Genomic DNA, 10,977 nt, shown 5'->3' with positions numbered 1-10,977 from the left:
TTTTTTTGGCTTCACTTTAGAGGGCGCTTTGTTACAAAAGCGCCCTCTAAAGGGGGCCTAAGAGGGCGCTTCTAAAAGCGCTCTCTAAGGCTTTCCATAAGCGCCTTCTAAACTGGAAATGTACATGGACATAGAGAGCGCTTTTTTAAAAGCGCCCTCTAAGGTTACCTTTAGAGGGCGCTTTTAATAAAGTGTCCTCTATTGGTGTCCCTCCATTTCCTCATTATTTTTTCGCTTCACTTTAGAGTGCGCTTTGTTACAAAAGCGCCCTCTAAAGTGCGCTGTCTATTCCAGTAGTATGCTCCTTATTTTTTCTCTTCACTTTAGAGTGCGCTTTTGTAATAAAGCGCCCTCTAAGGGGCGCTGTCTATTCCAGTTTTTGGCGTAGTGATATATATATATATATATATATATATATATATATATATATATATATATATATATATATATATATATATTGGAAATTGAAACTTTTTTAGTGTTGGCTCGAGTGATTAAATGTGTTTGGTGAAACTTTTTGCTTTCTATAATGTGTTGACATGTGATTTCACACACAAGAGGGGGGATTGTGTGGTTCAGAAAAACTTGGTCCTGAAAAACTTTACGGATAAAAATCAGAGTTTAAGAACATTTTGAATATTTAAGTTGTGGAAATAAAATAGCAGAAAATAAATTGCAGAAAATTAAAGAGTTAAAGGAAAGAGAGAACAACAAAAATTATAGAGGTTCGGTCAAAAACAAAAGGACTTACTCTTCTGCCAAATAATTAATCTTGAGAGTGTCCAATACTCCAATAAGCGTTGAGAGCTTTTAGTATGAAATACTCATGAACCCCCTTATACAAGGAATATGGTTGCCTTCCATCCAAACAGTAAGACTGATAATTTATTAGTTGAGTATTCTCTTCTAAACAGTAAGACTGATAATTTATTAGTTGAGTATTCTCTTCCAAACAGTGGAATAAGCGTTGAGAGATTTTAACACCGGGTTAATCTAGAACCTTATCCAAGCTTTTATCACAAGTTAAGCTTTAACCTAACCTTGATTTTATCATGGACTAACCAAGAACCTGATGAAAGCTTTTATCACAGCTGAACTTTCAAACCTAAACTAGGGTTTGATCCCATAATCCCCAAACAAAAGCTTTTTACAGGTTTAACTTCTAACCCATAAATAATCCCTAAAATGGATAATATTCAACCAAGGTGTATATAAAATATTCCCTTGGTGAATTTATAATTCAACCCTTTCAAAATAGAGATTATCCTCACTCACAAAAGGACTTTCTCGCAAAAGCACTTCGATTAAAATATTAGTGAGAGAAAGTGTTGTTCATTTTGGATTGATTGTATTTTGCAAAACAACAACATAGATAAGTGTTCAAAGTGTTCAAGATTAATCTAGCTTGCTTAAGTTGTATGGAGGTGCATAAGGGACACATGCTGGAAGCGATGTCATAACATGTTGATACGACATTCAGGCATTACGCAACAGGTCATTGTTGTTGCACTTTGGAAGATTTCTGGTCAAATATTGGATCAGATCTTAATGATAATTAGTTTAGCAATATGATTAGGTGATTTGTTTGATAGCTGGACGAAGATTGATTCAGATTTAAATAGAGATTTAAATTTAAACTTTTTAAATTGAAATAAATCATATCTTGTAGGAGAGATTTATGGAACAAATAATATCCAATAGATTCTGCATTAATTATGGATAAAATTAAAGTTAATATCCAAAGAGAAAAGTCGATATTTATTATGCTACATAAGGAGATCAAACCTACATTTGAAATAAAACATTCATGTTTAAGATTTTAGAGTGCTAGTGTAGCGGTAAAATTTTTTAGATTAAACTATTTATTAACTTAACTCACAAAGCAAGAGTCGCCACTGCGCTTTTATTTTTTCCAAAAGAAAAACGGAAAAAGTAAGAACAAAATCCAAAGATGTTTTAAAATAAAACTAAATAAATAGATAAGGGTTCATGAGTTAGTTATGCAAAGGGAAGATATTAGCACCCTAAACATCCATGGTACTCCATGGGAACCTCTTTGAAAATATACACATTTTGGTTTGAAAAGGGTGATGCTTGTTAAAAGATTGGAGGGACGGGAAAAGAAGGATTTTCATTATGATTTGGTGTTTGCCAAGACTTTTAAAGTCTCATGCCTACGTACCAACAAAGTGCAATGGAGGATCAGAATCTCGTATTTCATGGTAAAAATACCAAAAGGAGTTTGTTTTGATTCACTTTTTATGGAAAAAGATATTTTGTCATTTTAAGGAGAATACCCAGCGAGTCACCCACAAGTATGAGAACTTTGCATCATCATGAGAAGGGATCCAACTTGGATAAGGATCAACAAGTATGCCACTATCTACCACAAATGGAAAATAAGTATCATCAATGCTATGGAAATAGGGGGATTATAACTCAACTATGGAAATGATTCATGTTTAGTGCCTTGAGAAAAAAGTTTTAAAAAAAGAAAAGTGCACAAAAGGCACAAAATGGTTTGAATGAGTTAGGCCTTTTTAGTTTTTTTAAAATTGTTCTAAGTATGCTTAAGATGGATTTGCATTTATTAGGAAAAAGATTTTGAAAATCACTTGATAAAAGTCAAGGTTTATTGAGAAAGTGGTTCAAGTTAAAAAACAAGAAGGTTTTGAAAAAGAGAGAAGATTTTGAAAATTAAAGAAGGGGAGGAGAAGGAAAGACTATCCTGAAGCATAAAATAAAAGCTAAAGAAGAAAGATCTAACCAAGAGATAGTAAGCTTTATGACATAAGTCAAGCGAGAATTTCCCTCCTTTGGATTAAGCCTCAAGCAAGCAAAATAAGCAAATAGTAATCCATATGTCAGATGAAACCAAAGTAACTAATCCAAGTCCTCAAAAGGAGATCCCAAATCAAAGGTATCAAATGAATTCCAAGGTCTTAAGTCACAAGTCCTAAAGCAAAGGTCAAGATCCTAATTCTAAGTTAATAACTCCACAATGATGTCAATGATAGTAACCACAAGTTCATGAGTTAGGAGTAACAAGATCTTTTTAGGTTTTTTCTTTATTAGTGTTTTCTTTACAAGGATATAAAGAAAGGTCCAAATGAACAAAGAACAAAATGACATAAACACAAACAACATGATATGAAATGCTAAACATAAAGTATAAAGTAAATGACATAAAACAAAACCATAAAGTAAATGACAATAAAATAGAAGTCAATACAAGTGAAGAGTTAGTAAGGGATGCTAGTAGAGATGAAAAGATGTTTTTGGTCATTTTTTGGAGAACACTCAACTATCCAATCACAAGCATGAAAATATGAGCCTATACATCATTTGTGAGAAGGGATCCAACTTGTATAAAAATCAATAAGTACGCCACTAGCTCTCGTAAATGGAAAAGGAGCAACATTTTCACACAATACCATGAGGAATGGGAGACTTAGAATCTCACTTATAAAAATGACATTGCCTTTGGGACAAATTTAACGCTATGTTAAGAAATCGTAATTGAACTTATGTAGAAGTCACAATTATCTGAAGTCGGTCAATAATAATATTTGTGTTAATACATACTAGAGAAATGATATGTAAATCATTCTCCTAAAGCTATGCCACACAAGAAAAAGAAAAAGAAAGGGGATGATCAAGAACAAAGGCTAGGAGGATGGTCCATTATTTCAATCCATATTTCAAGACACTTAGGACAAACTTATGCATCAATCCAAAGTACCTTAAATGGTTCATGATCGTTTAAAAGGTAGATTTGAAATGATGAAAGTTCATCAAGCACCAATCCCCATATCATGAACAAGATGAACACAAATCCATCCAATTGATCAAAGGGAAAAGAAAGGGATGAAGAAGAAAGGGGACAAGAGAGGTCAAACCCAAATTGAATCACAAATTCGATCAAGTAATCATCAAAATCAATCATCCATTTTGGTGGATTAGGGTTTTCACCCCATCAACACCCAAGATCCATTAAATTTGATGAGACTTAAAGTCAAAATCATCATTGTAAGACCCCAATTTTGACCCTAAGATCCCTCATGAAATTTTATCATATGCATAAGCATTGGGATCATATCTTGGCATCCTCCTCACCCCTTTTTATTGGGTTTGTTTTGGGAGAGATCACCAAGCACTTTGTGATTATATCATACTTGTATTTTTATCATTTTTACTAACCAAAATACCAAAAATATGTCTTTGTAGCTGTCTAACTCTTTTATAGGTAAGGGACATGATTTCCTTGATTCATTGATCATATTTAGGGTTTGAGACCCTCATGAACAAAGAGAACCATCAAGAATCAATTCAAGATTGGTTATGAGCATCATGTATGAGTCCCAATTTCTTCTACATGTTATATTGATCAAGTTTGCTTTAAGAGTTTGAGGGTGATTAGCCTTGGAAAACCTAGTTTGACTGGGTATCTTGAGTAACTTCTCCAACAACCTATCTCACCAATTGATCAAATTTCTCAAGGGACACTTCAAAATTCATCATATTATGCATATATGATCTACCATGAGCCAAGAAAGTCAAGAGAATTGGAAATTAGCAAGTTGGTTGATGGTGGTTGGCCAGATGAATTCATCTAATCAAAACTGGGTCTCCCTACACCCTATCTCCTACAATTGTAACCATATGAAAATAATTCCAAGATAAAACTTACTCTAAATGACATTATAAAAAACTTTCATGTTGATACTTAGAGCTAGTTTTTCTTGGAAAATCATTTTCTATGTTGAAACATTATAGGTTATTTTGTCTAAACCCTAATTTGAATGTCAACTTCCCAAGGCCATAACTTGCTCAATTTTTACGAGTTGAAAGATTTCCAAGTTGAAAAATCAAATTTAATGTGTCTACTTAAACTTTGATGTTTGGAGTGGGAGCTAATTCAACTTCTTTGCACATGTGATAGGAGGCTACATTATAGGTCACTTTTGACCTATACCATTGATCAAGTGTTTTTGCCAAACTTCAAAAATGCATAACTTTATCATTTCAAATCCAAATGACATGAAATTGGTGACCATTTTTAAGGTCTTTGAGAGAGCTATAACTTTTATGAATACACGTTTTTCATTTGAATCTCCTATAAAAAGTTAAGCAAGGTGGAATATTGAGACATATGGCTTGACATTTAGAAAATTTTCAATATGTCAAAATTTTCCAAACTTCCACCTCAAATATCTCCAAGTTCCAACTCCAAATGAAAAAGTGTTCAACATCAAACTTGTTCCTCTTGATCTCACCTTTCCAAAGAGCTAAAATTCATGCATTTTGGATGAGAAATGCATAGGCTGCGCATGGCTTAAACTGGCTGGTATCGTGTGTCATGGATCAAACTTCAAACAACAATGCTCAATTGCCTTGCAATCCAATCCACCTCCAATGCATCTGAACTTCATTATGGACTTTTGAATAATCATTTGATGGGCCTAGGCACGCCCATGCAGCTTGCTTACATCATTTTGCCAATTTTGGAAACTTGAAGGAGTGTGCAATTATCACTTGAATTCTCTATAAATTGAAGCTCAATTACTCAGAATCAACAGACACACTGCGCAAGCTTTGATTCCCCCATAGAAAACCCTTCATACCAAGAGGATAAACCTGAGAAATTCTGTTGAATTTGAGCTTGAATCTCCACTGTTTTGGAATTCAATTCTCTAGGAGTTCTTTGATTCTAAGCCATTCCATTCCTCTTCTGCAAGCAATTGGAGTGAAGCAACGCACGATTCAGATCAAGACCTAGCAAGCTCAGACCTCCATTGAAGGTATTTTGCAGAAACTTTGATCTCTTCGATACTCCTTGTTTCTTGCTCAATTCTCTTGATTATTGTGTTGGCTGAAGTCCTACCAATGTAGGCAAGGTGTTTGAGTTGTTTTGATGCTGAGTCGAAGCAACTCAGATCATGAACCTCATTTTTTAATTTCACATATCTCTCAATATAGTTGGAATTGGAAGAAATGGAGGTGATATTTGTGCTCAGTGATGTCTTCTCTTTAAAATCATGTCCGTGTTTAAAATTTTGGTGATGGTTGATGATGACCAGTCCGGCGAAGCTCGCCGGAGAAGACAACCGGAGCTCTGGCTCCGGTGATGATGTGTTTGAGGTCTAGACCGTGTGATCCAAATCATGCGTTCTTATCTTAGCCTTGCATTGTGATTACCAAGTTTACAGCGCAGTGGACTCGTGCATTGGTGGAACGCGCGTTGTGGATCATCAGATCTGCCACCTCAATTAATGAGGGAGATCTGATGGTCCACGTATTTTTGCAATTTCTGATTTTTCTTTTTATTTCATTTTTTCAACAATTCATATTAAATTCAATATTGATCCAAAAAATATGGGAGTTTCACCAAAAAAATTCAAATATTTTTCTCTTTCATATTCTGAATTAAAAATTATTTTTTGGATCATTATTAATATTTTTCATGAATTCATTGATTTTTAATTTGTTTTTAATTGTTTAAAAATATTTTTAAGTGTCCAAAAATTATGAAATTTTTTATCCAAGGTCCTTTGACCTTGTTTGACCTATGATAAATCACATGGCCATTTATTTGGTGTTTTGATGTGATTTTAGGATTTGGACAAAACATATTTGAATTTAATGCATTATTTTACTATTTTTAATTGAATAAATGCCATTTTAATTGTGTTGACCATTTGGATTGACTTATTTGAGTTCCTTATTAGTTGTTGGGCCTTGGTCAAGATTGATTTGACTTTGTCAAGTTAATATTATTGGATTTAGGGGATTGATGGAATGTACATTCTATCTCCCAAAATGAATGAATAATATTAATTTGGTAAAAGTCCTCTTTGACCAATTTGTGATCTTATTCATCCCTTTCCCTCTTCATCTAATTCCCCTTCTTCATCCATTCATCTTTATTGGCCAATGACATCTCAAAGTCCTAATGCTAGTTGATTGAAAGATTAACATGAGTATGGATGAGATTAGGTCACATTCTTTTGCATATTTTTGTGTGTGGTATGTTTAATGAGCATAGTTCTTAATACAATGTCTCCAACATGCATTAACACCAAAAGCTTATTGCCCGGCCTCAAATAGTTGTGACTTCTACATAAGTCCAATTACGATTGCTTAACATAGCGCTAAATTTGTGACATAAAAGGCATAAGCATTCTAGTTAGTGAGATTGTAAGTCTCCCCTCTTCCATGGTATTGTGTGGAAACTTGGCCTTCTTTCCTTCCTTTGGAAGATGTTTTGGTTCAAGGATCCATGCTTGTGGCAAGTGGGTTGAGTGTTCTCCAAAGAATGTCTTGAATGAAAAAGCAAAACAAAACTAACTATTAACTTACTAACCATTAACTTTTACTTTCAAGCTTTTACTTTGAATGCAATTTATTTTTATTGCTCTATTATCATTTGTCATTGTACATATCATTCTAATTGTTTATGTTTATGCAATTTCCACTCTGTCCACTTGGACCATATTGTGTGATATACTTTGTTGCTTTGTTTGTTAGATTGGTCTTTGACCATTAATGCACATAATAATAACCAAAACCCTAAAAGACAATTTGAGTGGACTGCTGTTTTGATCTCCCCAATTGGACTTAGAATTTAGGCAACATTCCTTTGCTAATGGACTTGGCCAATGCCAATTTGTTAAGAGACCAAGAACTTGCAAGTTTGAATTCATCTGATACATCATTCTAGAGCTCTCCAGATTCATCTGCAACATTGATTATCATTAAGCTGTTATGTTGAACCTGTGACTTGTGGAATTCATCTGCTACATGGGCTATCTTGAGAAGATCTTTGAAGTGGATAAGCTTGGATGAGGCCATCTTTATTTTATGCCTTTGCTCTTCAAGATTGATATGTTTGTGCATTTGTATGTTGCTTGAATCTAAAAAGTCCAAGGGAATTTTGGGTTTCTATTGACATACTTGTCTATTGGATTGCTCCCATTTGGTCAGATCTTTTCAACTTTAAAATTTTAAATTCTTGTGCATAGGGTAGTCTCTTCATCTTCTCCCCATTTCTTTAATTTCAAAATCCCTCCCTCCATTTTTCAAAAAAAAACTTCTTTGTGTGAACTATTTTTGTTCTAAACTTTGACCATTTTCAAAAAGATAGAAACTTTGGCCTTATGCCATTGCATTTTCAAATTTATTTTCTTAAATCAAACTTGTAAATGAATTTAACTATACTTGACCTAAATTTTCAAAAAGCCAAAAAAAAACTAACTCATCCAAATCATTTTTAGGCCCTTGTGCCTTTCAAACTTAATTTTTTTTTGTTAAAACCAACATACTCATTTTGAAACTTATAGCACGAACTACGAGGTTTTGATCCCTCATTTTTATGTTGGTACGTAGGCACAAGACCGAAGGTCCTGTCAAACACAAAAAATATAATTAATCAATTCTTTTCTCATCCCCCCATTCTATTTGTTTGTAAACATCACTTTATACCAAGTACATATGTACACAAAAAGGGCTCCCTAGGAGTACATAGGACACTTTGGGTGCTAACACCTTCCCTCTGTGTAACCAACCCCCTTACCTATGATCTCTGATTTTTATTAGTTTTTATTTGAAAACTTCTTACTAATTGGGTTTTGTTCGCATTTTTTCCCTTTTCCATTGGAAACAATAAAATCGCGGTGGCGACTCTTGTTAATTGATCTTTAGATTGTCAATGGTTTGATGATCATGAATTTCCCGCTACAATTATGATCCAAGACCAACAGATGTCCACAAGGTCAAACAAATTTAAAATGCAATTAAATGAAATAAAAATGCATTAAAGGTATTTTTAAATGATTTTTAAAATGGAAATAAAATGGAAAATTTACAAAGTCTTTCAAAACCCCAAATAAATGGCCAAGAAAATTATGGAAGGTTGGAAATAAAATGAGAAACATATAATAAAATTTTCAGAATTTTAAAATGCAGAAAAGTATGTTTAAACCAATTAAAACAAAGGAGAAAAGAGAAAATTCATGAAAAATAGAAAATCAATGAAATAAAATGTAGAAAAATAAAAATCAGATGAAGAAAAATAAAAGAGAATTCTATAAATTATTTTGGATTTTTTAGATAAAAAATTAAATTACTACGATTTTTTAAAGATTTTTTTTTTTAAAATAATAAAAGAAAAAGAATTAAAATTAGAAAAAACCAGGAGCATTGGATCACGCCTCATTAATTGACGTGGTAGATCTAACACTTTAAATGATGAGAAACACGATGGAATGCGCTGCAAGCAAAGTACAAGATCCAGTTTGAATTTAACCAATCAAAACATTTCAAAATTCCAACATGTCTGGTCCAAACTCAGACCAACTGAGAAATACTCCGATCATCTTCTCCGATGAGCTCCTACCGGAGTTTCACTATATGGTAACTTCAAGACACGAGATCACCACCATTGTGATCCTCTTCTCATCCCGAATTCAACTTTATTCCTCAAATTCATTTAGGTGAATTGAGCAAAGGGAATTTCAAAGAAGTTTCAGAAACAAGCAAGTCACGAAAAATAAAATTAAATGATGAACATGATCAATTAAAACCAGATAAGTTAGGGGAAAACATTAGAGAGTGAATGACTACATTGTTGTAACTTGTTTGAGTTCAAATGATGCTCAGAACTACCTTGTCCAGATGGTGATCAGAAGTTGATGAAGCTCGATCTGGTTGGAGAAATTCAGAAGGTCTCAGAGCTTGGGAATTGTTGCAAAAGTCCACAAATGATCTATAATGTCTTCAAACGTTTGATGATCCTCCAAGCATAATTGGCTATTGTCATGTAAAGAGAAGTTGTAGAGGATGTTGAGAAGAGTCATATTCAAAAAGGGGAATTCAAAAATGTTGATAATTGAAGGAGTTGTGATCCTTGGAATTTTGACTTCAAAATATTGACTTTTAGGTCAAACCACTTGGAACAAGCTTGTGGACTTGGACTTTTCTTGCACTTCAAAGCACATGGGTGATCATATAAACTCAAGATACGGTGTCCTTGATGTCCTCTTGATTAAATTTCTCAAATCTTGAAGTTACTTGTTGAAGAAGGCATGGAAATAAACACATGAACCTTTGACTTTTCTTGAGAAGTAAGCCACCAAACTTTGAGATGCTCTTGATTTGAATAGCCCTACCTTGCATAATAAACTTAAGGGAAACAAGACATATTTTTGGTATTTCAATTAGTGGTTAGATAAGCAATAAACACAAAAGTAAAACATCAAAAGGTGCTTAGTGATCCATGCAAGAAGCAAACCCAAAGATGGATAAGTGAAGGGCCAACATGTGACTTTGCTTGCATGCAAAAGATGCAAATGAGATGTGGGGTTTTAAGGTTAAGAATTAGGGTATGGTAGATGCCCCTATTTAATTTTCTTTAATTTGGAGATATGAAGATTGAAATCTTCGTCTCAACAAGATTGGAGAGACTTAAATATTAAAGACCCAATTTTTGGCCCTAAGATACCGCAAGATGTTTATGATATGATATGAATGCAAACAAGAATCTCTATGGAGAATATAGAACCATGAGAGACAAAGAACTGCTAGAGATGAGAGGGGACTAAAATTCCACAGGGGAAAGATATATTTCAAAAGGGTACCTAGATGGGGACAGACAAAATCCCACAGGGGAAAAGGAAAAGCTTAAAAATATAACCGATGCATGGTTACGAACTAAAGATCCAACGGGGAAAACTTATCAAAATAAGAAATCGCTGGGGAAAAACAAACATCAAAAAGGGGGGAAAACCCGACTCTAAAAGGAGAGGAATATTACCTAACTATCAGTCGAGTGATAGCCTAACAAAGGTAACAAACCAAAGGGAATGATTACTAACTACCAGTCAAGTGGTAACTTAACAAAGGTAACCAATCAAAGGTAAAAGAAATTATTACCTACTATCAGCCGAGTGATAGCTTAACAAAGGTAATAAATCAAGGAGA

The sequence above is a fragment of the Lathyrus oleraceus genome, chromosome 5, assembly GCF_024323335.1.
Source record: "Lathyrus oleraceus cultivar Zhongwan6 chromosome 5, CAAS_Psat_ZW6_1.0, whole genome shotgun sequence".
Classification (NCBI taxonomy): Eukaryota; Viridiplantae; Streptophyta; class Magnoliopsida; order Fabales; family Fabaceae; genus Lathyrus; species Lathyrus oleraceus.
The sequence above is the reverse complement of the archived record's forward strand: the minus strand, read 5'-3'. Positions refer to the sequence as shown.